Source organism: Neofelis nebulosa, chromosome 10 (assembly GCF_028018385.1).
Source record: "Neofelis nebulosa isolate mNeoNeb1 chromosome 10, mNeoNeb1.pri, whole genome shotgun sequence".
Classification (NCBI taxonomy): domain Eukaryota; kingdom Metazoa; phylum Chordata; class Mammalia; order Carnivora; family Felidae; genus Neofelis; species Neofelis nebulosa.
The window spans coordinates 71,179,229-71,206,581 of record NC_080791.1 but is presented as its reverse complement, the minus strand read 5'-3'; the positions used below and the strand labels follow the sequence as shown (position 1 = coordinate 71,206,581).

Sequence of the window (27,353 nt, the reverse complement as noted above, 5' to 3'; positions counted from 1 at the left end):
TGGCTCGGTGCCTCACCAGGCCTAGAGCAGAGCCTAGACCCAAAAGGTCACACCTACCTCCTTACAGCCGGTTCAGAGCCAGGCAAAACCAGGAGTTACTATCCTGGGGAGCGCGAGGGCCCTTCAATCAGCCAGCCAATGGCTATGGAACCATATCAGGACAGTGGGAGTGCGGGGAGGCTGAAGGGCGAGCTGGTCCCAGGATGGCGGGGATTTGCAGCCCCAGTTTCAGGCCTTGGGGGACCCTTGAGGGAGCTAAGGAGGACGCAGCGGTGCTTGGAGGCACACTCTTTCTGCTGCTCTTTGTGCTGGGGCCCCGGCCACGTATCTGCAACATCTACTCGCTGGCCGCCTCAGGCGAGCTGCCCTACGTCTGCATGAGAAAGCAGAATCAGGTGTACTGCCGCAAAAAGCTCGATGGACTACTGGCAGGGAGGGCCCCTGCCTTCCGGGGTGGACTTGACGCCTGCTTCTGGCTTCGGACAGGAGCTGCCAGGATCTTCTCCCCTTGCCCTCTCCCACAAATGCTAGCGTGGCGCGGAGAAATCCACTTCCTGCGTTGGGGAGGGAAGTCTTTGAGGCCTCGCCCCCAACAGGAAAACCCCCGCCTACTTGTGGTCGCCACGCTCCCAACTCCCACGTGAATCTGGATTTAAACTTCCTGCCCCAGTGGGCACAGCGGTCTTGCTTCCGCGCCTGCGCATTGGTGCTCAGGCCACCCCAGTCGCCGTGTGTAGGCGACCGCCGCTAGCCTCAGGGAACCGGTCCTGGATCCAGCTTCTTGGCCCTGCGGGGCTGCATGCTGTCATAGTCAGGTTTCACCCACAGCTTCTTGGGAAAAATGAGGCGTCCGAATTCTAGGAACAAATTTATGGTTACTAGGACGTTCTTGGATGTTTGCATTTGAGGTTTAGGTGTTTCCCGTGGGGATTAGAACGCAGGTGAAGGCCCTTGGCCAGGATGGGCTCTGGAAAATAATGGTGAAAGTGAATGAATTTATCACTAAAAATCAGTGCGGAGTCTTACAGCGCAGAGTGAGCAGTGTTGCCATGACGGGCCGGGAGCATCCGCAGCAAACACGGAGACTGCGCAGCTGCGGGCCACCCTCCCTTCCAAGGTGCCCTCAGGTAAACTCCAGACCACTGGGCCGAGCTACTTCCGGCCTCTCCTACTAAGCACTTGTGTCTCCCACTGTCTAGAGAAGGAAAGTTCGGCACAGAAATGCTGAGTGACTTGCAGACAGCAGCTAGGCCCCTCCATGCAGGGGACAAGGCCAGGACTCAAGCTTGTGATTGGAAGGGTGTCCTGACCTCGGAGACAGAAGTTTCCAGAGCATTGGCCCTGGCTGAGCTCACCTATTTTGTTTCGAATCCATCCATTCCTATGCAGCAGGCTGTGCCAGGCGCTGGCGATGAGGTGAGGAAGGCAGACACGGCCCGATTTCAGGGAGTTCAAGCCAAGTGAGAGCAAACCTGAATATCGACCCCAATTATGAATGATTAGAAGGAAAAGTAGAGCATTGCTGTTTGGCAATTGTGGTATTTCAAGTTGGGGCTTAAATCCTTACCCGAACCAGTGTTTCCAAGAATTACCCTAGGTTTCTGCAGAAGGTTCCTAAGGGTTTATATTGCTAGGGGAAGCTGGACTTGTGTAAAGCACATAATTCTTAGATTTTGTTGTTTGTTCTCCAGTTCTCCAAGAATTGAGTATTTCTATTATTTCCATTTAATATATTTGACCTCTGGTGTGTTGGTACAAAGCATCATAATATTCTAGAGGAATCCCATGATGTTAAAGCATGAGACTAGAGGTTGGTAAAACCTGACCTTCTCTGAATTTTAATTTTTCCTCATGTGCATAATGAGAACAATAACTGAAAACAATAAAGTGCTATTCAGATGTTCTTGGTTGTTAATTATAGAACAGATTTATTAGGCCAAACAAATTTTTAAGGTATTTTTAAACCAGTTATTTGAAATAGATGGTTTCTTACAGGAAAGGCAACTAAGTTTTTCGTATATAAATCTTTGAACTGGAAGGAACTCAGTATTTACCATGAATGGTCTTTTTGGATGTGGGTGTAAATTTCCTATCATAAGAGATTACAAATTAAATTATAAATGTGCTGGAAGAATGCTATCTTGGCATGAGTAGATCTAGTACAATAGACAAGAATTTGGCAGGAATCATCAGTTTTATTGCTGATACAATTATCTGAGGTGACCATGGTTCTTTACAAACTGGGCTTTTTATTGGACTAGTAAAGTTGAATAGGGCCTAAACTGTGTCATTAGGTATAAGAAACACAGAGGAAAAGGAGGAGATATTGTTTGCCTGGGTCTGCCTTAGACTTAAATTGAAAACCCCAAACATAATAACTCTTCAGGCTATGGCAGCATTTGATCTTTATCCTAGTAGTGAAACACCACTAAAGGTCTCCCATTATCTTAGAGGTGGTTCCCAATTCTGACAAAGTCTCAGAATTAGTATTTGTTGTTAAAATACTATACCTTTTTTTGGAAGTGGGAGGAAACACTTATCTCCTGTACTCTGCTGTTTTCTGTTTTCCTCTGTTCTCTCCTGTACTTCTGGAAGGTTGTAGAAATTTGCTTATAGGACTGACTTATAAATAGAATCTTATTTTTCCACTATTTTATTTCATAATTTGGAGATGTATGCTCACAGGAAAAAAAAAAAAAAGAAAAACTTGGACTTTAAAATTGCTTATGAGAAATGACAATCACTTCAAATAACATCTACTTTTTTGCAGTCTGTGACTTCAATTATCCTTTATAATGCTTGAAAGGAAGACAGCCAGTTTCCAGGCAGTTGCCAGGGGCTGGGAGAAGAAGGGAATAGAGAGTTAGCATTTGATTGGTACAGAGTTGCAGTTTGGAAAATGAAAAGAGTTATGGAGATGGATAGTGGTGATTGCACAACATTATGAATGTATATAATACCACTAACTGTACACTGAAAAATAGTTAAGATGGTAAATTTTATGTTCTGTGTATTTTATCATAATAAAAATTGGAGAAAAGAAAGGGATAATTACCAGTGCTAGGTCTTAAAGATGAGTTATCATGGATCTTAGTCTCTCTCTTTTTTTTTAAATGTTTATTTATTTATTTATTTATTTTTTTTTTTTTAATTTTTTTTTTTTTTCAACGTTTTTAATTTTTTTTATTTTTGGGACAGAGAGAGACAGAGCATGAACGGGGGAGGGGCAGAGAGAGAGGGAGACACAGAATCGGAAACAGGCTCCAGGCTCCGAGCCATCAGCCCAGAGCCTGACGCGGGGCTCGAACTCAGGGACCTCGAGATTGTGACCTGGCTGAAGTCAGACACTTAACCGACTGCGCCACCCAGGCGCCCCAGTTTATTTATTTATTTTGAGAGAGAGAGCACAGATGAGCAGGGAAGGTACCGAGAGAGAGGGAGAAAGAGAGAATACCAACCAGGTTGTGTGCTGCTGTTGGCACAGAGCCTGATGCAGGGCTCAGAGCCATGAACCATGAGGTCATGACCTCAAAACCAAGAGTCAGACACTTAACTGACTGAGCACCCAAGTGCTGATTTAAAGAGCACACTCTAAGCACACCCAAGTGCCCCTGACTGATCTTAGACTTTGTCTTTGGTGTAAAAAGAAGGATTAAGACTTGGATACAAAAACAAAGAACAACAAAGAAAGATTCTTCTTGATCTAGACTCTATTCTGAATCTTCATCTAAAGGATAGGCCTTGGGCCCCCTTTCCTGTCCCTGACCATCTCTCCTTCCAGGCTTAGTGCATAGTTCCCTAAGTTCTCACTGCACAATCTCAAACAGGTACATTTAATGCTAACAGCTTGTGTGAGGGATCCGTATTCACTCTTTTCTGTAAAACACAGGTATTAAGTTATTAGCATTCTCCAACTGCTGAGTGCTGTATAAGGCACTCTGAAGACTGGCAAAGAAAAAGAGATAAACAACCCCTGACTTTAAGATACTTAGAATATAAGAAAGGAGAGAAAGGTGTTAACCAATTCCTATCATGTGTTCAGAGCTATGATAAAAATGCTGTTAACCTTGCTGCTTGGAGTGTGCTCTTTAAGTCAGCAGCATTGGCATCATTGGGGTGTTTGTTCCCAGCTCAGATCTACTGAATTAGAATCTATATTTTAACATAATGATATGACTCATAATGCATATGAGTCACCTGGGGATGCCAATGCTGCCAGTGCATAGATCACACTTTGAGACACGAATTTATAGAGTACAAAGGAAAGGATAATTCTGCCCAGCTGAGTGAAGAGTGAGGGTGTCATTGCAAGCATCACAGAAGGGGCACCGTATGCATTGGGCAAAGAAGGATGGAAAAGACTTTGCTGAGCAGATGAAGGAAGAGGGCTAATGGATGGGCAGTCCAGGCAAAGGAGATAATATACATAAAGACTTAGGGCCATGAACAATATATTTGGGGAATAGTAAGTAGTAGCAGCAGTAGTAGTAATAGTGGTGGGAAAATGGATGAAGAGAAGTTGAAAATCTAGGCTGGGCCCATATTGCGAAAAATCTTTTATGCTCTGTCAAACACTATAAACAATAGGAATTTCAGAAGTTCTTTGAGTAGAGGAGCAACAAGGTCGTATTTTCTCATTTAAGTGAAGAGGGTCGACTGAACGGGAGAGGGCCAGACCACAACAAGAAGCCAGGAGGAAGTTACTGCAACAATCCAGGCATGAAGTGAATGAGGGCTGGAACTAAGGCAATAGTTATGGGAATGTATTTTGTTTTAAACTGCTAAGTTTGTGCTAATTTGTTATGCAGCAATAGATAAACACAGATTTTAGTGCCTAGAAGTGGGATCGTGCTGTAACAAATACATAGGAATGTGAGAGTAGTTGTGAAACCAGAGATTAGGCGATGACTGGAAGAGTTTTGAGAAGCATGCATGAGAAAGTTCAAATCCCATTGAGCAAACTGTAGTAGAAATCTGGACTTTAAGGACACTGCTGGTGAGGACTCAGAAGGAAGGAAGAACATGTTATTGGAAACTGGGGAAGGGGAGGTCTTACTATATAATGACAGAACCTTAGCATAATTACCTCCTGCAGTTATGTTAAAAGAAGAAATTGTGAGTGATGAACTTTGATATACAACTAAGAAGATTTCCAAGCAAAGTGTTGAAAGTGCCACCTGGTTTTTTTTATTGTTTATACCAGAATTTGAGAGACAAGAGATAAATTGAGGGAAGAATTCTTAAAACACTTGAGCAAAAAGGAACCCAAATCTACTGATTTTGAAAAAAGCTTAGTGTTTCCAGATAGCAGGAGATGCTAAATTTAAGAGATTCACTCTTAGGAAAACATGCTCTAGAGAAAAGGCTGAGGTCATTACAGCATTTTGCTAAGACCTAAGAAAGATCAAAAAGGTCAGAATATTCAGTTACACTAAGTGTTCGTTTGAGATATTCAGAGTCTGCCTCACAGATCCTTTCACTCAAATCAGCGGTCTCCAGAAGACTTAAAAACATTGTCCCTGAACTATTTCAGTGGGAGCCAAGGATAGAGAAAGGATTTTCTTGAAAAGATTTGTGGGTGTGTCCTGTCTAATGGAGCAAATCCCTGTGAAACCGTGGAAGACCTGCAAGGCTCTTGGGGAAAAAAAAAAAGTTTTAGCAGAAATACTGCCAGTTTGGATTAAAAGGTACGAGAAAAGTACAAAATTAAATGAGGCTGTTGGACTCACAGATTCTACTCTTTAGAAGCAGGCTTATAAAACAACAGAGCTGCAAAATGTGTTATTTTTCACGAAAAAGGAAGGATGATTCAGAGGGCAGAGCTGAGAGCCAGGGAAGATTGTTCTCAGGCCTTGAAACCTAATCAAGAGACATTTGCCCAGTGGATTTTTAGAATTACCATGTACCAATTATTCCTTTTTACCTTCCATTTCCTGCCCCTTTGAAACCGGAAAGTCTATAGCTGTTACCCTACGTCTGTCTCATCATTGTATGTTGGGTATGTAAAGGACTGTCTCTTTAGTTTTACATATCCATAGATGCAAAGTAATTGCCCCAGGAGTTGTACTTAATGGATTACATCCAGGAACCTTATCTACATCTGGAATTGACTTGGATGAAATTTTGGGCATTGAGCTGATGGAATGATATTTTGGGAAACATGGAAAGACAGTGAGTATATTTTGCCTGTAAGCAGGGCATGAATCGCTGGGAGTCAAAGGGTGGATTCTGCTAGGTGGAATTCTGACATAGTCCCCAGGATTCCTACTCTTTAGGTGCACCACTGCACTGTCCCTTCCACTTGACTCGGAAAGGACCTATCACTTCTACCATTAGGTTATCTTAGATGGCAAAGTAGAAGGATTTTTCATATGTGTATAAAATCCATATCCATTGATTTTGTGTTACTCAAAAGTGAGACTGTCATGGGTGAGTTTGACTTAATTAGGTGAAAACGCTAAAGGAAAAACTGTGTCTTTTCTGAAGAGAGATTTTCTGCTGCTGGCCTTGAAGAAGCAAGCCACCATGAGTTCTGTGGACTTGGGGAAATATATTCTAACAACCAACATGAGCTTAGAAGAGAACAATGAGCCTCAAATGAGACTGCAGCCTGGTCAATACCTTGAATTCAGCCTTGTGAGACCCTGAGCAGAGGGTCCAGCAAATTACAATTTACGTATATAAATGTAAATAATTTAACGATATATATATATGTGTGTGTGTATGTATATATATATATATATATATATATATATATATATTTGTATATTATAAATAACATCTCCTGCAGCTTCTGTTTTTCTGTTTCTCTGGAGAACCCCAACTGATACACCTGTTGTCGCGCATATCTGTACTTTTCTACCTTATATTCATTAGTGTTTTGGCCATTGGCCATGGCTTACTACAGACGGCCCCCCTTTTATTCTATTTTTTCAATTAAAAAATATATTCAACTCTTAAATCAAGCAAAAAATAAAATTGGTGTTATAATTCATTGTTAAAATTATACTAGCTTTTATCATTATGCATGTGTATACCTTTATTGAGATCTTTATTTCTTCATATGGTAGCGAGTTACTATCTAGTGTCTTCTTATTTCCCTCTGCAGAACACCCTTGAGCATTTCTTGCAAGGCAGGGCTAGTGGTAATGAGCTCCCTCAGCTTTCGTTTATCTGAGTATGTCTTAATTTCTCTCTCACTTTTGAAGGACAGTTTTGCCAGATACCAGATTCTTTGTTGACGGTTATTTTGAAAGTGATTTTTGTACATTGTCCCATTGTCTTCTGGCCTCCAAAATTTGCTTTTTCTTTCTTTCTTTCTTGTTTTTATTTGCATATAGTTGACACACAGTGTTACATTAGTTACAATTGTACAACGTAGTGATTGGACAGTTTATACATTATGCTATGTTTGCCACAAGCATAGCCACCACCTGTCACCATACATCGCTATTACAATATCATTGACGGTATTCCTCATGCTGTGCCTTTTAGTACCATGACTTATTCATTCCATAACTGGAAGCTGGTATCTCCCACTCCCCTTCACCCATTTTTCCCAGTCCCCAACCCTCTCCCCTCTGGCAACCATCCGTTAGTTCTCTGTATTTGTAGGTCTGGTTCTGCTTTTTGTATATTCATTCTTTTTTAGATTCCACACATGAATGAAATCATATATTTGCCTTTTTCTGATTGACTTATTTTACTTAGCATAATGCCCTCTGGATCTATCCACATTGTCACAAATGGCGTGGTCTCATCCTTTATAATGGCTGTGTAATATTCCATTGTGGATGTATACTACCTCTTCCTCATCCATTCATCTCATTAGACAGTTAGGTTGCTTCCATATTTTGCCTATTGTAAATACTGCAAAAAACAGGGGTGCAAAGGGCCTCCAAAGTTTCTGATGAGAAATATGATGTTCTGTTTGAAGGTCCCTTGTACGTGACAAGTTGGTTTTCTCTTACTGCTTTAAAAATACTCTGTCTTTGGTGTTCAAAAGTTTGATTATCATATGTCTTGGTGTGGGTCTATTGAATTCATCTCAGTTGAAGTTCGTTGAGCTTCTTGGTGTGTTAATGAATGTTTCGTCAAATTTAGAAAATTTTCAGGCATTATTCCTTCAGATATTCTCTCTGCTCCCTTTTCTCTCTGTTCTCCTTCTGGGACTCCCACAATGTGCAGTTTGGCCTATTTGAGGGTTTGCCACCGTCCCATAGGCTCCACTTGCTTTTCTTCAATCTTTTTCTTTCTGTTCCTCAGTTTCATATCTTCAGGTCTACTTATTCTTCCTTTTTTACTCTTCAGGTCAACTTATTCCTCCCTTTGCCTGCTCAAATATCTTTGAACCCCTGTAGTGAATTTTTCCTTTCAATTATTGTGCTTTTCAGCTCCTGAATTTTTTTTTGTTTTTGTTATTTAAATTTCTCTCTCTTTACTGATATTTCCATTTTGTTCATACATTGTTTTTTGATTTCTTTAGTTCTTTGAACATCTTTGAGACAGTTTTTAAAAAGTCTTTGTCTAATAAATCAACCATCAGTTCTTTTTCAGAGACAGTTCCTGTTGTTTTGTTTTTTTCCTTTGAGTGGGCAAAAGCTTCCTGTTTCTTTATATGCCTCATGATTTTTGGTTGAAACTAGACATTTGAATCCAATAATGTGAAAAGTTTGGAAATTAGATCCCCCCCTGCCCCGCCCCGCTTCTACAACAGGATTGGCTGGTTTTGTTTTCTTCTTATTTATTGTTTCTTTTTAAAAGATTTTTTTTTAACATTTATTTATTTTTGAGAGACCGAGAGTGAGCAGGGGAGGGGCAGAGAGAAAGGGAGACAGAATCTGAACCAGGCTCCAGGCTCTGAGCTTTCAGCACAGAGCCCGATGCAGGGCTTGAACTCACAAGTTATGAGATCATGACCTGAGTCGAAGTTGGACACTCAACTGACTGAGCCACCCAGGCACCCCTATTGTTTCTTTTTTAAGTTTACTTATTTTGAGAGAGAGAGCACACTCAGGTGAGCAGGGGATGGGCATAGAGAGAGGAAGAGAGAGAATCCCAAGCAGTCTCTGCACTGCCAGTGCAAAGCCCAATGCAGCACTTGATCTCACAAACCAAATCGGGAGATCATGACCTGAGCCAAAATCAAGAGTCGGACGCTTAACCAATTGAGCCACACAGGCATCCCTGTTTTTGTTATTTTGATTATGGTAGGCTGTCTCTGTGCCAAGGGCCAGCTATAGGTTTAATTTAAGGTCTTCTCAGGTCTTATCTCCCTGGGGATTCAGTCTCTTATTTTCTCTTATACTTAGCTTGCTTCCCCTCCCCCCCCACCCCCCAGTATCCTGGCATTTATGTTTGGCTCCCAAAAGGGGAAGGAAAGAAAGAAAGGTGAATTGGTGGGGAAAAGGCAGTTGGCCCATTAAATCCTTTTGAAGTAACGTTAGCTGGAGATGCATGTGGCTTGAACCAGTGAGGGGAAGTATAACAATAATGGCTGCCTGCCTGTGTGTGTGCCCTCAGTGATCAGAAGCAGCAGAGGACATATTCCCAATATTTGGAGAACAGGATCCTTTTAACCTACCCTAGCTCCACAAGCTGTGTGTGAGCTGTTCCAGGAACATCTGCACAATTGCTTGCCATGAGGCTGATGAAGGGAGGAGATGGGTAGCTGCTACTGTGATAAGAGCTAAAATTGACCAAAATTAACTGCAACTTATGGACCAAGCTTTCTCTTGGATATTGGAAACCTTTAAGAGACTCCAGAATTTCAAGATAGACAGATTCTGCAAGTGCAATTTTGCCTAGGTGGTTGGGTGATTCCTTGTGGTTCCTACTATGCCAGCCTCCCAGAATCCTCTCCTTGACTTTAATCTTAATATAAATAACAACCCCTTACTATTGCTTACAAAACACTAAGTATTACCTAGTTGCTCTCATTCTTGGTTGAAAAAACTGAGTATGTTTTTTAAAAAGCTGATGATCAGGCACCATCCATAAAAGTCTATTTTTAGCCTCATCTCTTTCCACATTATCTTTTACTCTCTGTCTCAACTTTGCTATACTTTCTGTTTCTTAAAAATGCTTTAGGGGCGCCTGGGTGGCTCAGTCGGTTGAACATCCGACTTCGGCTCAGGTCATGATCTCGCGGTCTGTGAGTTCGAGCCCCGCGTCGGGCTCTGTGCTGACAGCTCTGAGCCTGGAGCCTGTTTCGGATTCTGTGTCTCCCTCTCTCTCTGACCTTCCCCCGTTCGTGCTGTGTCTCTCTCTGTCTCAAAAATGAATAAATGTTAAAAAAAAAATTTTAAAAAAAATGCTTTATAGTTGTGTGGAGTAAATATTTATCAACTGATGGCTATCAGGAAAGAAAAGGCCTGGGTTGTAATGTTTGCAAAATTCCACTGTGTAACTACTCCCACTGTGTCTGGTTTCCAGCTACCAATGAGCTATGACTGAACACAAAGTTGGGAAGAGATGCTAACAATGGCTTATGTAAGCTGACATGAGCAGGCCCCATCATGCTATGGATACTATGACTGTGCCCCTGCGCTCTATGCCTGAATGCCCCTTAATTCTCCCATGATAGCTTTTCAGTCTTCAGATCTCTAATAAAAGTTTCTTTCTTTCTTTTTAAAATTTCTTTTTTTTTTAAGTTTATTTATTTATTTAGAGAGAGAGAGCAAGCAGGGAGAGTCAGAGAGAGAAGGAGAGAGATGGAATCCCAAGCAGACTCTGTGCTGTTAGCGTGACATGGGCTTGAACCCACAAACCGTGAGATCATGACCTGAACCAAAACCAAGAGCTGGATACTCAACCCACTGAGCCACCCAAGCTTTTTAAATTTAAATTTCTTTCTTAAGGAAGCTTTTCCCTCGTTCTGGCTAGGCTACATCTTTGTTAAATATACCTATGCTGCAGTGTATGTTCCTGTTAGTTATATTTTATATTAATATTTGATATTTTTCCTATTTATCCACGCGTGAGAGTATTGACCACATGTTTCCTATTCATCTCTGTATCACCACTATATTAGTTGTAGCCTGCATGGCACAATACATAGATTAGGTGGCTTAAACAACAGACATTTATTTTCTTAGTTACATAGGCTGGAAATTGGAGATCAGGATGCCAACACAGTCAGTTCTTGTGAGGTCTCTCATTGCAGAGCTGCCTTCTCATTGTGTATCCACATGGTACAGAGAGGGGGTGGGGAACACATGCAACTCTATGGTATGTCTTTGTAACAGGGTCCTAATCCCATTATGAGGGCCCCACACTCATAACTTCAACTAAACCTAATTATTTCCCTAAGACCCCATCTAAAACTACCATAACATTATGGATTAGAGCTTAAACATTTGAGTCTGGATGAGGCTGAATTATTTGATCAGTCTTGGGAATCAGCCGAGCTTAGCACCATCTCCTAGATTTCATACCTGCCTTACAGACAGGCCCAGCATTCTTTGGCAGCTCCCCAGTTCTGGTGTATGTGACACAGCTTTCTGGTTTCTCTAGGGTTCTCTGGAGTTGCGTTGCATTTCTAGGACATACCCTGGGCCCAGTCTTCAAGAGGCTTCAAATCCTCACCTCTGGCACCTAGATATTTTGCCACTTCCAGACATCCAGTCTTAAGTGACTGGGGAGGCACTCTCCAACAAAGGTAGTGTTTCTCAGTGATGCTCTGAAAAAGATCTGGTTATTTCACAAGAGATGTGTGGCATCCAACTGCTACTTTATAGGTTAATTTCCTATACAGTTTTAAAGCTCCTACCATGCTTCATGGGATCATCAGTAAATCCCCATATTTGGACAGAAGGACCAAATGTTCTCATTTGCAGAGAAGAAATAATTGACTAGACCTGATCCAATGACTGATGGGCTCATTCAAGCTCTTGTTATTTCTTACTTCCCCAGGTGCTTTTTTCTTCTGACATAATACTGTTCATTTTTAGATATGTCATAGGATATGTTATTCCCAGGAAAGCTTTTCTCTCTGGATTAGGTTAGGATATAGCCTCTTGTACTACTCAAAGGGTACTTTAAATCAAAATGAGTTCTAATTGCCCCCTTCCTTCATATAATATACACTTATTGCACACATACTATACTTGATTCCAAGTTAAGTGTTACAAGGAGAGCAAAATGCAGTCCCTGTGTGAAAGGGGAGGAATATTGGTTAGTTAACAATCAAATATTCACACTAATAAATGTATAAATTAAAACTGAAATGGTGAACTGAAGGAAAGGTATGTCTGCTTTTTGATATCAAATAAGAAAGAACTATAACCTAGACTCAGAGGGTGGTTATCTGGGAAAGCTTCTCTGAGGAAGCAACACTTAGCTGAGATCTAAGAGATGAATATGAGTCAACCGAGAATAAAGAAAATAAGGCAATAGCATGTGAAAAGGCTCCGTGATAGGAAGAACATGCAGATTCTTAACTGAAAGAATGCCAGAGTTCAGGGTGGGAAGGAGACCATGGTGAGAATTGTGGTTGGAACAATAGTCAGGTGCCACATTATACATAGCTTTGTGGACTCTTTTAAGGGTTTTGTACAAGATTTGGCTACACTTAGTGGGCAAGAAAATACAACTTTCCTAGATCTACAGGAGAACTAAACTCTCCAGGAAGTCTCTAGAGTACCCACCCTGCCCCCTTTATGGAAAAAATTAATCCCCTCATTGTTCTGGCAAGCCTGAGTAGAAGAGATGACCCCAGATTGATAGCGCTTGGCTCAGGGCCATACCAGAGACAAGGACAGAATATTTGTTAGTCTGTCCATAACTTATATGCAGCAGCTGCTACAAGAATATCTAGAAAAATTTCAAAAACAGAGCAGAAATATCTAAAGATCCAAACAATTAAAGAGCCTTTTCGCCTATACCAGATACATTCTTGAGAACGAATAGATAATTTTTTCTTAATTTTTTTTTAATGTTTATTTATTTTTGAGACAGGGAGAGACAGCATGAATGGGGGAGGGTCAGAGAGAGAGGGAGACACAGAATCAGAAACAGGCTCCAGGCTCTGAGCCGTCAGCACAGAGCCTGATGCGGGGCTCAAACTCACGGACCGCGAGATCATGACCTGAGCCGAAGTCGGATGCTTAACTGACTGAGCCACCCAGGCGCCCCACGAATAGATAATTTTGTAGACTAGATCCAGCTAATAAGATGGCTCATAGAAAACCAAGCCAAGGGGCGCCTGGGTGGCGCAGTCGGTTAAGCGTCCGACTTCAGCCAGGTCACGATCTCGCGGTCCGTGAGTTCTAGCCCCGCGTCAGGCTCTGGGCTGATGGCTCGGAGCCTGGAGCCTGTTTCCGATTCTGTGTCTCCCTCTCTCTCTGCCCCTCTCCCGTTCATGCTCTGTCTCTCTCTGTCCCAAAAATAAATTAAAAACGTTGAAAAAAAAAAAAGAAAGAAAACCAAGCCAAGCTAGGGCTCTCATGCAAAGAAAGTATGATTTGCTTTAAATCTCCAAAGTAACCAGTCTTTGCTTTAGAGGTGTGTTCTCAGTCACAGCCAATTCTCCCTGGAGAGTTGGCCCAAGGATAAATCTCTTGAGAACCAAGTGAAGCAGGAGAACAGAGCTAGTGATTCTTCTATCAGAGGAATTTTCTAAGGAAATAATGCAAAGATAGAATGAGCTATCCTAGGAGATAGTGACCTCATAATTTAAAAGTATATTAGAAGATGACTTTGGGGGATGTTGTACAGAAGATTCAAGTATGTGGGTTGGTCTATATGGCCTTAATGGTTTTGTCCCATTATGAGAATCTTAGAGGCAGAGAATGATGTTAAAACAGTAGCTATAGGATAAAGATCATTGAGAACTCAAAGGGAAAGAGGCTGGCTGTAAAAAGCACTCAATAATGAGAAAGAATAGAAGGACTTAATTTAGTCTGAAGTGGAAACAGCTTATGGCACTGTACCTAATCTTACCCAGGCTTTGGAATGGGGGAAAGAATTCTGGTATTGCATCCTTTCTGGAAACTGTGCTTCCAACTTGTACATCTAACTGCATGCCCTGATTATGATATCCAGATTTGGGGTTTGAAGTACAGTTATTGTGGTTTGAATGGATATTACTTATCCACAGCTGTGTAACAAATTACCTAAAAACGTAGCATCTCAGAAGAACAAATATGTATTATCTCACACAGATTCTGAAGGTACGGTATCTGGGAGAGGCTCAGCTGGGTGGTTCTGGCTCAGGGTCTCTCTCGAGGTTGCAGTCCATCTCTCAGCTGGATCTAGAATCATCTCTAGGCTCCCATGGGGCTGAAGAAGCCATGTCTGAGCTCTCTCACTTGGTTGTTGACAGGCCTCCATTCCTTGACACATGGACCCCTCCACAGCCTGCTGTTGAATTGAGTGGCCTCATTTCATGGCATCTGGCTTCCCACGAAGGAGAGACTCAAGAGGGAGAGAAGTGTGAGCAGGTGAGTGAAATGGTGCTCCAAAAGGAAGCAGGACTTCTATCTAGAACACATTAAGATCTCTTACAGCTCAAGAAGATAATGTACTCAATTAAAAATGGGCAAAATAGTGGAACTGGAACTGGAAAGGGAAATACTATTTTTGAGACACAGGGAGAGACAGAGTGCGAGCGGGGGAGGGGCAGAGAGTGAGAGACATACACACAGAATCATAAGCAGGCTCTAGGATCCAAGCTGTCAGCACAGAGCCCCACCCGGGCTCGAACTCACAAACCTAGCGAACACGACCAGAGCTGAAGTCGGAGGCTTAACCGACTGAGCCAACCAGGTGCCCCTCAATGTACTCATCTTTGAAATGGGGACCATATTCCATCTTGACAAAATGTCGTTAGTAGACCTGTGCCAGTCCCCGAGATAGGCACGGATTTCCAAGAGCCTTCAGGTCCAAACGGGGCATTCCGTGAGAGTGCAATCTGTTTTCCACATTCCCATCTTGTATGGGTTCCTAGAATGTGGTTCCTGGCTGGTCTGTCATGTGGACAAGGAGCTAGAAACCCCGCCCAGCCTCAGCCTGAGGGTGTAAGACACCAATGCTTCCCAAGCCACCAAATAAACCTCCGGCCTTTCCCTCGTCCTATCTGCCATCCATCACCTCTAGGTCCTCAGCCTGCCAGAGCTGTTTGCCCAACTGCCCCTTGCTTCCGGCTGCTGTTGGCCAAGTTGTCCCAATGGTGTGCAGTCCCAGCCCTGCACCCCCCCGCATCTCCCGCTGGAGAGCAGAGCTCACATGAAGGTACTGGAGAGTCCCTGCGGACACTAACGCTCACATTCAAAGCTTTCACACACACACTCATTTCTGTCTCCAAATCATGTACCCACTCCCCAGAGCACAGGCAGGCACGGGGGTCTGACCCACGAGACCTCCATGTGGGTTTTCTCCTAATCGCAGCCCAGCCTGCCTCCGAGTCTCTCATAGGGTCGTGTGCACACAAGCATGATGCAAGTCCGCTCTTATCATACCTGCCTTCTCATTTAAGTCTGCTATCTAACATGCAATTATACTCAATCCCAACCCTCTCCAGGACCCATCCCACCTGGAGGGTTTTAGGACCCGCCCACCTGATCTTTCTGCACCCCTCTCTCCTAGAGGTCCTGGGTGCCTCAGCGCAGAGAGTATGGAGCTTCTCATGGTGCCCGGGATCTCCGGGTCTGACCGTCCTCAGCATCTACACACCATCCCAGTGCCGCACGCGTGGCCACGGTGGCAGTCAAGGTGTTGGAGCCACAGTGGGTGGGGACTACATCACTGGCTGTGGCCCACAGAGACCCCACTTAGATTCTCGCAGACATAGCAGAAACATTAGCCTGGGTACATTGTATGTGATCCGGGCAAGGGTATCCTCAGTCCCCAAAAGCCTTTGCGTTGCATGGAACTCACCTGGCTTCTGACATGTCTCCTTCCCTTCCAACTTTGTGCCTCTGTGTTGAGGACAACTAGCTTCCAAGATGCGTCCATATCGGATTTCCTCCCGCTTAACTCCTGGTGCTGCCCCCACCGTGAGGGAGTAAGTTCATGACTGGGGAATTGGGGGTCTAACACTCCCTTTTCTTGGGATACCTGGGTGGCTCACTCAGTTAACCCTCTGACTTCGACTCAGGTCATGTTGTCCAGGCTCACAAGTTCGAGCCCAGGTGGGGCTCTGTGCTGACAGCTTGGTTACTAGAGCCTGCTTCCCATTCTGTGTGTGTCTCTTACACTCTGCCCCTCCCCCACTCATCCTCCCTCCCCTTCTCTCAAAAATAAACAAACATTAAAGAATTATAAACAAACAAACAAACCTCACTCTCCTCACAGCAGACTGGCAGGTTCTCCCTTCTAGTGTGAACTACAAAACTATTCTTTTCTGAGTCCATCCTGATTTACCAAGTAAAGTCAAGGAAGTTTGGACCTTTGTGTGTGTGCAGGTTGCTTAATTTATGTCCAGCTATCTCTGAAACCTCTCCCAACTTAAGGCTAGTGTGTAAGTTGCCAAGGAAAATACTGATTTTAAAATACTATTTTGCCCTTGATTTTGGAATCTTATTTCATAACTTGCTGTGAGGAGGACGTGTTGGGCTCCGTCCGCATCGGGACTCGAGTCCCCCAGTCTTGGCCTCATAGCCACGACCTCAGCTGGGGGAACGAACGGTAGCAATGTCTCCTCCCTGCTGTCAGTTCCTGAGTACACAGGCTCTTGGCTGGACACAGAGCCCAGCACCAGGTCCCACAAGATCATCTCCCACAAAGCCCTGAACACTGCTGCTGGAGGGCTGGGTGAACAAACCACAGAAGTGCACTCCCAAGGATGTTTAGAAGATCAACGGCCAACAACTTCCTGATCATCTTCTGAGCCAGTTCCAGCCCTCTGCACACAATCAGGGGGTACCCCTAGCAAAGAATGGTGAGCAGAGCAAAGGACAGGGCTCTGGATGGTGGATCCCAGGCGCAGTGAGTGCATGCCAGAGGCTACACACAGACAACCACTGCTGACCCAGTCTAGGACCTTGGGTCAGCAGCTGAGGTCCTGAGCTTTCCACCTGGAGGTGCAGGGCCAAACTGGTGAGGGTGGAATAGCAGATACTGTGTGGCAGGAGGGTTGGGCTCTGCCACTTGAGGCAGTCATAGGGGACTTCTCTCAGGTGCCACATACTTTGACAGAAATGATTTCCACTCCAAGACTCAAAGTTTATAACATAAGAACCCTATGAAATCATTTGTAAATACATGTATTCGTGGACCACATTTTGCTGATGAGAGAACCAGCCATACCTTCATCCAGTGCAGTGGTGACGAATGGATAAGAAATGACTAAGTAGCTGGTACATGGCCACCTCACTTTGTAGGCTCAGGACTTTGCCTCTGGCTGCCGTGTGTGCCATGAGCCTTCAAAGCCAACATTCATTTCTCACTTTGAAATCGTTTGTGGCTACAAACCAGAGGCTGGTGGTATGTGACAGGAATCAGGGTCTGTAGCCAGAAGATGCTAGGGTGGCTTCCAGCAATTTCCAGCTTTACTTTAAAGGCCGGTCTCTCCACATGAAAAAATGCTCCACATCACTCATCATCAGGGAAATACAAATCAAATACAAATCAAAACAATGAGATACCACCTCACACCTGTCAGAATGGCTAATATTAACAACTCAGCAAACAACAGATGTTGGCGAGGATGTGGAGAAAGGGGAACCCTTTTGCACTGTTGGTAGGAATGCAAACTGGTGCAGCCACTCTGGAAAACAGTATGGAGGTTCCTCAAAAAGTTAAAAATGGAACTACCTTATGACCCAGCAATTGCACTACTAGGTATTTATCCCAGGGATACAGGTGTGCTGTTTCGAAGGGGCACGTGCACCCCAATGTTTATAGCAGCACTATCAACAATAGCCAAAGTATGGAAAGAGCCCAAATGTTCATCAATGGATGAACAGATAAAGAAGATGTGGTATATATATATACAATGGAGTATTACTCGGCAATCAAGAAGAATGAAATTTTGCCATTTGCAACTGTGTGGATTGAACTAGAGGGTATTATGCTAAGCGAAATTAGTCAGAGAAAGACAAATATCATATGACTTCACTCATATGAGGACTTTAAAATAGAAAACAGATGAACACAAGGGAAGGGAAGCAAAAATAATATAAAAGAAGGGAGGGGGACAAAACATAAGAGACTCTTAAATATGAAGAAAAACCAGGGTTACTGGAGGGGTTATGGGAGGGGGAATGGGCAGAATGGGTGGGGGGGCATTTGGGGGTCTACTCCTGAAATCATTGTCGCACTGTATGCTGGCTAACTTGGATGTAAATTGGGTGGGTAAGTAAGTAAGTAAGTAAGTAAGTAAGTAAATAAATAAGAAAGAAAGAAAGAAAGAAAGAAAGAAAGAAAGAAAGAAAGAAAGAAAGAAAGAAAGAAAGAAAAAGAAAGAAAAGAAAAGAAATATGCTGATATGATTTGAATCTTCTTACATTTGTTAAGACTTACACTGTTGGCCTAACATAGGAATCATCCTGGGAATATTCTATGTGCACTTGAGAAGAATGTGTATTCCGTTGCTTCTTCTGCTTTCACAGGGAATGTTCTTGCATAGAACATTCTGTAGATGTCTGTTAGATCTGGCTGGCTTCTTGAGTTGTTTAAATCCTCTATTTCTAGTCTTTTGTCTGGTTTTCTAGCCATTGTTTTCAGTTTGGAATTGAAGTTTCCAACTATTATCATGGAACTGTCTATTTCTACCATTAATTCTGTCGGTTTTTGCCTCTATATTTTGCTAATCTATTACTACGTATATAAATAATTATTATATCTTCTTCCTGCGTTGAGGTTTTATTATCATATAATGTCTTTCTTTGTCTTATAACTTTTTAAGTTTAAAGTCTACTTTATCTGATATTAGTGTAGCCATCCCTATGCCCTCTTGCTTACTATTTGCATGGAATGTCTTTCCACCCTTTTACTTGTAACACATTTGTGTCTTTGGATCTAAAGTGAGTACTTTTAACACATTTGTGTCTTTGGATCTAAAGTGAGTACTTTTAACACATTTGTGTCTTTGGATCTAAAGTGAGTCTCCTGTAGCTAGCATATAGGTCAATCTGTGTTTTTATCCATTCTGTTAATCTCAGCTTTTGATTGGAAAATTCAGTCCATTTACATTTAATATATTAAGTCTGATAAGAACAGACTTACATCTGTCATTTTGCTATTTTTCCTATATGCCTTATAGCTTTTCTTTCATTTCCTGCATTACTGTCTTCTTTTAGTTTTAGTTGATTTTGTAGTATATATTTAAATACCTTTCTCATTTTCTTTCTTTTTTTTTTTTTATCTATAGTTATTTTCTCTGTGGTTATCCTGGAGATTCTATTTAACAGCCCCTGGGTGGCTCAGTTGGTTAAGCGTCAGACTTCAGCTCAGGTCATGATCTCGTGGTTCAGTCTGTGGGTTCGAGCCCCGCATCGGGCTCCCTGCTAACAGTTCAGAGCCTGGAGCCTGCTTCAGATTCTCTGTCTCCCTCTCTCTCTCTGCCCCTTCCTTGCTCATGCTCACTCGCTCTCGCGCACTCTCTCTCTCTCTCTCTTAAAAATAAATAAACGTTTAAAAAATTTTTGAAAAGCAGTTAACTTTGTTGCTCCTATATAATTCATTTATGATATAGACTCAACAACAACCACAGCAGCAGCACCATGACAACAACTGTAGGAGCAGCAACATCATAAATCCATTCTTTTCAGCCTGGGGGAGATTTAGAGCTGTCCAATTAGCTGTATTGTTTCCACTGAAAATTGATTGTACTGGGTTCCACATGTAAGGAGCTTGGAAAGTCATAGTAACAAATAAAAAGGTGAACAGATTGAAAAATCATCAGCTATTGTAGGATCCTAAAGAGAGGTGAGGACAAAGGTGAGAACCCTGCCCAGGAGTAATGGCTTACCCGAGTGGAGAGTCACAGGGGTCAAGTTAGCAAGAACCAGTGCCAGGAACTAGAGATGGGGTGGGATAACATGTTGTGACAAATGGCTGGACAATTGTGAGAGCTAAAAATTCCAGGGGGACCTGGTCCTGGTGGGGTGGAGGGGTGTTCCACAATTCTGTGAGATTGACCTCTAAGAGCTCCACTAGGTTCTCACAGTAAGTATCAAAGAAAATCCCCTTGTGATTCTGTAGAGGAGGAGAAAGGAACCCTTTTGAAATATACTTATTTCTTAATAAGATCTGTCCTCAGCAGAGACTAATTAATAGACCCTAAACTGCTGGGGTATTATCAGAGCCTAACTGACCAGAGGAAGAGAAATATGCAAGTCTAGTCGGCTCAAGCCTTCTACATGGTAGAAGGGAAATCTCCAACTTTAGCTGATTCTAACAACCAAAACCAAAACACTGAGAACATGTGAAGTTTATAATGAGAAGCACAGGCCCACTAAAAGTCTGAGCCCTCACTGTAGGACTGTAGAATGCTTCTTCTCCCCCTCTGTTCCTAATTGCCACCATTTGGAAGAAACCAAGATGTCCTTTGGAAGGTGAATGGATAAATAAACTGTGGTACATCCAGACAACGGAATAGTATTCAGTGGTAAAAAGAAATGAGCTATGAAGCCATGAAAAGAGATGAGAGAAACTTAAATGCATATTCCTAATTGAAAGAAGCCAATCTGAAAAGGCCACATACAATATGGTTCCATTGATGGGACATTCTGGAAACAGTAAGACTATGGAGATAGCCAAAATATCAAAGGAGTTTTATTAGAGCAGTGAAAGTACCCTTTATGGTGCTATAATGATGGATATATATTGTGATACCTTTGTCCAAATCCATACAACGTACAAAAGCAAGAGTGAACCCTGTTAACCTTAAAGATAAAACTGTCAGTTATTTTGGCAAGAAAAATGGGTTTATTTGGGAATAACAGAGAATTACAATTCTGGACATGCAACGTATGGCAACATAAACAGCAAGTCCAACAGAGGAGAGGAAAGTTATTTTATGGAAAAGGAAAAATTTGAGAGGGCTTGTTTTGAAGGAAAGTCCATTAGAGAAAAGCAAGAGTTCAGGTTTTTCATTGGCTGAGTTGCAGGGGTAGTTGATTTCTTATAGGAGAGGCAATGTACATCTTTTTATTGGATCTGTAATTGATGATTCTTTCCTCTTGAGGATTTTTCTGTTGGAGTCTATAATTGACAGGCCTTCCTATAATTGACCTTGAGTGGTATGGCTCCCCCTTCTGGTCTCCGAACTCTACTTTACTGACGTTTCCCTTTATTAATTTTCACAACCCTAAAACAAACTATGGACTTTGGGCATTATGCTCTGTCAATGTTGGTTCATCAGCTGTAACAGCAATATATCACTCTGGTGGGGGCTGTGGATAATGCATGGGTGGGGTCAGGGGTATGTGGGAAGTCTCTGTCCCTTCCACTCAATTTTACTGTGAAATTAAAACTACTCTAAAAAGATAAAGTGCTTAAAGAAAATTGTATTATGTAAAGAAGGAGAGAAACCGAAGCTTTCCATCATCGAGTTTACTGAAGAATACAGGAAGGGAATCAATTGCTTCTGAATCATTTCCTTAAGGCATTTTCAGAGGGCAGTAAAGCCCCTACTGTGGGAGGGATGGCAGCAGTGGCTGCCAAGGAGAGGCAGGAAGTGTACCCTGGGGAGGATGGGGTTTCCTGAGAACTTTAATCAGGTGGATTGCTATGAACATTGGAGGAGGGGGACATCAATGTTTAGTAAGCTTGATATAAAATTATCTTAAAGATGTTGCATGAACAATGAGCATGAAAACTGATATGACAATCATACTGAAATAAAAAGCAAGAAACTGAGTTCCAGCTGTATGTCAGGCACTATGTATATGTTATCTCTCTTATTCTCAAGAGTTTAATAAGATGGGTATTATTGTCTTTTTTTATAGGAGAGGAAATAGTAAGAGAATTTGGCTTGAATTAATTATATTTTCCAGGTGCCACTGAGACTCTGAGATGCCAGGACATGGCTTATCTCTTGCAACATCAGGTAAGAGCTCTGGTCCTCTGGACACAGCCACTGAATCAGAGCAGGATGTGGCATGTCTGCCTGCTGCAGGGTCAGCATATTTGTAGTGAGAGGCTCCATGGCCAGGCAGGAATCACTTACAGTTCCTGGGTCAACATTGGGGATATTGGCAATTTAGCTGCAGGAAAATAAAGGTTAATGCTGCTGCTTAAGCTAAGTCAACTGCTAAAAAATAAAACCCAAATCAGATACATAACAACATTCATGAAATAATTCTAAATGCTTCAAAGTCCAAACAAACAAAAATCCAATAATTTCCTATAGTTTTCATTATTTGTTGTTTAACCTTGCCTGAAATTGGGATTGATTCTGTAGAGTGTTTTGTTTGAACAGTGGATGCAGTGGGTGTGGGCAGGGGGTAGTGGAAAGAATGCTGGGAATCAGGAGGTGGGATGCTAATTCCCACCCCTAACCCAAATGGTGTGACTTTGAGACAGTCATTTGGACCACTATTTACACGTTGGTCAGACTTATCTATTGGATTGGGAGAATTTGAAGTTACCTTCTAATTCTAACATTCTACAAATGTGGTGTAAACTTTATGCTGTCTTTACAGTAATTCTCTGTGACAAGGTACTCACTGCTTGGCTTCCTCCATTTGCCCTGGCAGATGCTGTTGGTTCGTGGCCTCCTTCTTCCATGTTCCAAATCAGCAATGGCTAGTTGAGTCCTTCTGACACTGCATCAGCACTCTTACCTCCTTTTCTCCTTCCCTCTTCCACCTGGAAGGACTCTTGTGATTTTACTGGGCTCATCCGGATAGTCCAGAGTAATCTCTCCATCTCAATGTCCTCAGTGATAATCATGTCTTCAAAGTACCTTCTGCTATGTAAACTAACATATTCTCAGTTTCCAGGGATTAGGATGAGGATATCTACACAGATGTGTGAAGGGTGGGTGGGTCATTATTCTGCCTACCACAATTAGAGAAGACTGGGCTGATGGGCAAGGACTAGAAGTCTTAGATGCATAGAGAAGGAAGCTGCTGTGGGCTGGAGCCAGGAAGTGGCTAAATAAGTTACAGAGTGCCTGATAAGGGTGTGCGTTTATTAGGGTATGGGACAAGGAGTGAGGAGATAAGACAACTCCTCTTTATATCACGGCTCTCTTCTATGCCTCCTCTGTTGCAAAGGAAGCCATCCTAAATATGACCTGTATGGCTGTCTGCATTCATTCGCTAGTGAGGTTGTGTCTGGAAATCACAAAAAGGGAAGTTATGGAGGAAATTGGTGCCAGTTTGGTGCAACTCCAGTAGAGGTGGGAAATGGAAAACTTTGCCATTATACAACTCTAGGCCTTGATAGGTAATTATGATGCTACCAAATAAACCCTAAATTTGGGACATAGACTTAGATAACCTCTGCTAGGCTTTTTTGACAATAAACAAACAGCAAGACTATTGACTGAACACTGGATTAAAACTCACCTGAGGAAAAAAAAAAAACCTCTTTTAAAAAACAAAAACAAAAACCTGTATTCAGTACTTAAATGCTTCACTGAGGTCGGGCAGGCAGTAGGGAGTGTTAAAATGTGTGGGGTTCACAAGAACCCCAAGACATTCTACCATCCAAGCTTGGGGAAGCTCTCTAATGTGTCCCTGCTCCCAGGAGAAAATGTGATAATTATTCACACTCTGGTATCAGGGCTTGCAGAGCTTTGATGTATGACTCTCTGTCCCCTCAGTAGAACATATCAACTGCCATTAAGAGCCTAGAATCAAGGAAATGATGTCCATGAATTTTAAGCTAGACAAGGAATGAGAAAGACATTTACAGCAGAAGGGAGGAATGGGATTTTGTGCTCATGGACCTTCCTGGACTCTCATAGTAGGAAAATAAGAAAATCCAGCTGACTTTCCTGCACAGTGGAATCAACTTGCACCCAGGACTGTTCTCCCATCCCCACAGGCATCTTCTTTGCTGTAGGCCCTAGGAAAGGTTCCTTCCAAGGCCTGGAGATGATGTTTAGGGTGTCCTCAGCTGCCAGGGAAAGAACTGAGTGTGGTAGAGGAGGACCAGGTCACTCTGAGAGGTGGATGGACTCAGCTGGTGACATCAAGGAATTACTCTGGCTGGGTTCCTCTTTGATGGTTAAAATTCTCCGTTGGCTCAAACTCACAGGTACAGAATGGCTCTCCTCTCCTGGCTGAAAACACTGTTCCATGGAAAAGAGGGATAGAAATAGGAACCTTTCCACTGAACCAGAAAACTCCTTGTAGAGATGACTCCCTTAGAGCACTGAATGTTCAGGAACCATAAAGTGCATTTAAGGGGATTTCGTCTCTAAGTGCAATTGTCTGGGATTGGGAAGAGTCTGGCTTTGGGGTCTTAGGCAACTGGAGTTGAATCTTGGCTCTATATTTCACCTACTGTCCTTGAGCAGATGATACTCCCCTGGAGCCATTGTTTCTCACCATGTAAAATGGGGATAGTAATAACTACCTTGGCAAGAGTAAAGGTATTTTATATTGAAGACCAGACACGTTGCTTGGCATAGGGCAGATACTTAAGAGTGGTGACTATTATTATTACTATTATTATTATTATTATTATTATTAAAGCTTGTCTAACTACATCAACTCAATATGATAAATTAAATGACATCAGGAAATTTAAGAGAAGGGCAATGTGTAAGTCTTTAATTCTCAAAATCAACTGGCAAAACCACAACAGAAGGAATCTGCCTTCTCCAAACCTCTCAGATGCATGCCTGGCCATGTTGCAGGCTCACTGTCCAGCAAGATTAATGACCATTTGTCTTAAACACCTGGCACATTGCCTGGCATGAAAGAGGCACTCAAAAGTAGTGGCTATTATGGTCATTATAACAAAAGCTAACCCCTTCAAGTGCGAAATTATATCAACTTACATGGAAAACTAGATAAAATGCATCGCATACTCCTATACCTTCTTAAAAAAATATACTGAGTGTAATTTTATTCCTTTATTTATTTTGTATACATCATCATCAGAACATCATTTAATGTGTTGGGCACTAACATCTGCTTTCAGGGACTATAAGACATGTAGGGCTAATAGCCCCAAACTAGATAACATATTGCTATCTTTATTTGATGTTGGTCTAAAATTAATATAATTTTTCTTTATAATTATATATATATATTATTTTTCTTTATAATTAATATAATTATTCTTCTCAAAAGGTTGTTAACTATCACTTTTTGCCTTTGTCATTATAACTGTCTTTTGTAAAATCCACTCACTCCTGTGTTCATTGGTATGCAGTGAAATGAACAGCAAAATAACCAAAACCAAGCTTTGCTGAATGCTGTAGGAACACAGAGCTGACAGGCATTGAGTAAGAACTTGTAAATACTGGTCACTAACTATAAAAAGGGGTTTTGGACATCTACACAGTTAAACTGTACTGAAGAGAACAGAAACAGAGCTTGCCAGAATTATGTGTAAACACAGAGCAAAAAGATGCTGAGTAAGAATTTACAAACAATGGTCAGGAACTTTATGTCCTGCTGTAACAACAGCTTCAGCCAACTAACCTGTGCTCAGGAAAACAACAGAAAGTAGCCAAACAGGTTAGAGGTGTGTGTGAATTAAGAGCCTAGACATTGAGTGAGAACTTAGTTGCGGTCAAGGTGGCAGTCATGAATTGTGACAGCTGTTTCAGTTATCCAGAGGTGATTTTCTTGGTCTCGTCTCAGCTTTGTCTGATTTAAGGGAGGTCTGCAGGCAAGGGACACCTGATAAGTGGGTGTTTTTGCAGTTTCTTTCATGAGGCACAATCATGGCGAAGACCCAAGTCCACCATGTGGGATGAGCCCAGCCATCCAGGCTGTAATCCTCTGAGGGGTGTGTCCCTGGATAATTGGGCTCCGAGGGCACAAGTAGAAATCGTTGTCATTTCCAAGCAAGTATGTAATCGGTTTTTGAGGCTGGTGAGAGTTGGATCAGCTTTCAAATATTCTGATCAAAGTCAGTCTTTGGCCTCAAAGCCAAAGATCCCCGAAGAGATTAAAGGCCCTTGGAAACCCCTCAGCCCTGGGCCAGATGTCTTCAGCACATGTTTAAGCAGTAGTCAAACACACTTAAGCAACCAGTGCCTAACTTCTCTTCAACCCCAAGAAGTGCCATCCACAGAACTTCTAGTTAAAATGATAATGTAGGATAGGCTCCTCAAGGAGCCCTAGTGTTGAGCAGGGACCACTGGTTAGATAATGGTTGGTTTCTCCTTGTCATTGTTTTGCCTTTTGGTAAAGCTGGGAAGGGCTTGTGTCCTTTGCCTCAGAAGCCTCAGGAGTTTTCACTGGCCAAAATGCTACTAAGAAATCCTTTCTGCTGTCTCTATAGGAGACAGAGATTTTAGGTTACTTCGGGTGATGAGGCAGAATAGGGGAAGGTTATTGAGAAAGTTTATTCTTACTTTGTTTGATGCAATTATAATTCAAAAGATATACTTATATAAGCACCATTAAAGTAAGAATGCTTTCTATCTTGTTTACACTTGTATTCCTTGTGCCCAGAATGGAGTATATGCTCAAAAAACTTTTGAATGAAGTAATGAATTTCTACTGAGATTGAAGGATATAAGAAGTCCATGTAAAAATTCTCAAAACATTCTGGGAAACCCTGCTTAATTCATTATAGGATTGGAGTAGGAAGGGGCTAAAAGCTTTCTTGAGCTTCTAAGAGGTCCTGACAAATGCTAAACTTTTACAGTTCAGTCTTTGGAGAACTCATCCTTATGGTAAGTCATTGAAGTATCCATCCAGTTTTTGAAGTTTTTGTAAACAGTTAAAGAAACAAAATTGATTCTAGGAGTCAGTTATTTCTGTATTAAAACAGAAGGTTCAACAACCAAACATTAATGCTGTAGTTCAGTGGCAATAAACTTTGATATTTAAAGGAAATGCAAATATGAAAACATCAAGTATTCCATAATTGTATTCTATTTTTAATTCTAATAAAAATATGGAAATGGTGTTTCATCTGATTCACCACAAAAGATATTACAATAATCTAATATGATAATTGCAAAAGAATGAATCAGAATCTTGGCTTCCATTAGTGAACAGATATTATGTAGTAGGTATTCCAAAAAAAGAAGAAAAAAAAAAAAAGCCAGGAGAAAAAAATCTGTTGATAGAGAGAGTGACATCAGAAGTTTAAATACATGCTAAAAATTGAAATTTAAAAAGAATCCCTGAGTTTTACCCTAAAGCTATGTTTTCTAGAAATCTTATTGCATTAACATTATCTGAGTATTTGTTAAAGACACATTCCCAGGCCCCACCCTATGCCAAATCAATCTGAATTTCCAGAAGTCAACTCTGAGCATTGAATAG

The 27,353-nt window shown here is 42.0% G+C and overlaps 1 long non-coding RNA gene across 1 annotated transcript; it reads left to right on the top strand.

Moving 5' to 3' along the window:
• The first annotated feature begins 699 nt into the window (after nucleotides 1-699).
• Nucleotides 700-21,996, top strand: LOC131488728 (uncharacterized). The gene is made up of 3 exons (XR_009250268.1): nucleotides 700-1,127; nucleotides 14,324-14,441; nucleotides 21,942-21,996. It is a non-coding gene; the product is annotated as an uncharacterized LOC131488728 (long non-coding RNA).
• Nucleotides 21,997-27,353: the final 5,357 nt, after the last annotated feature.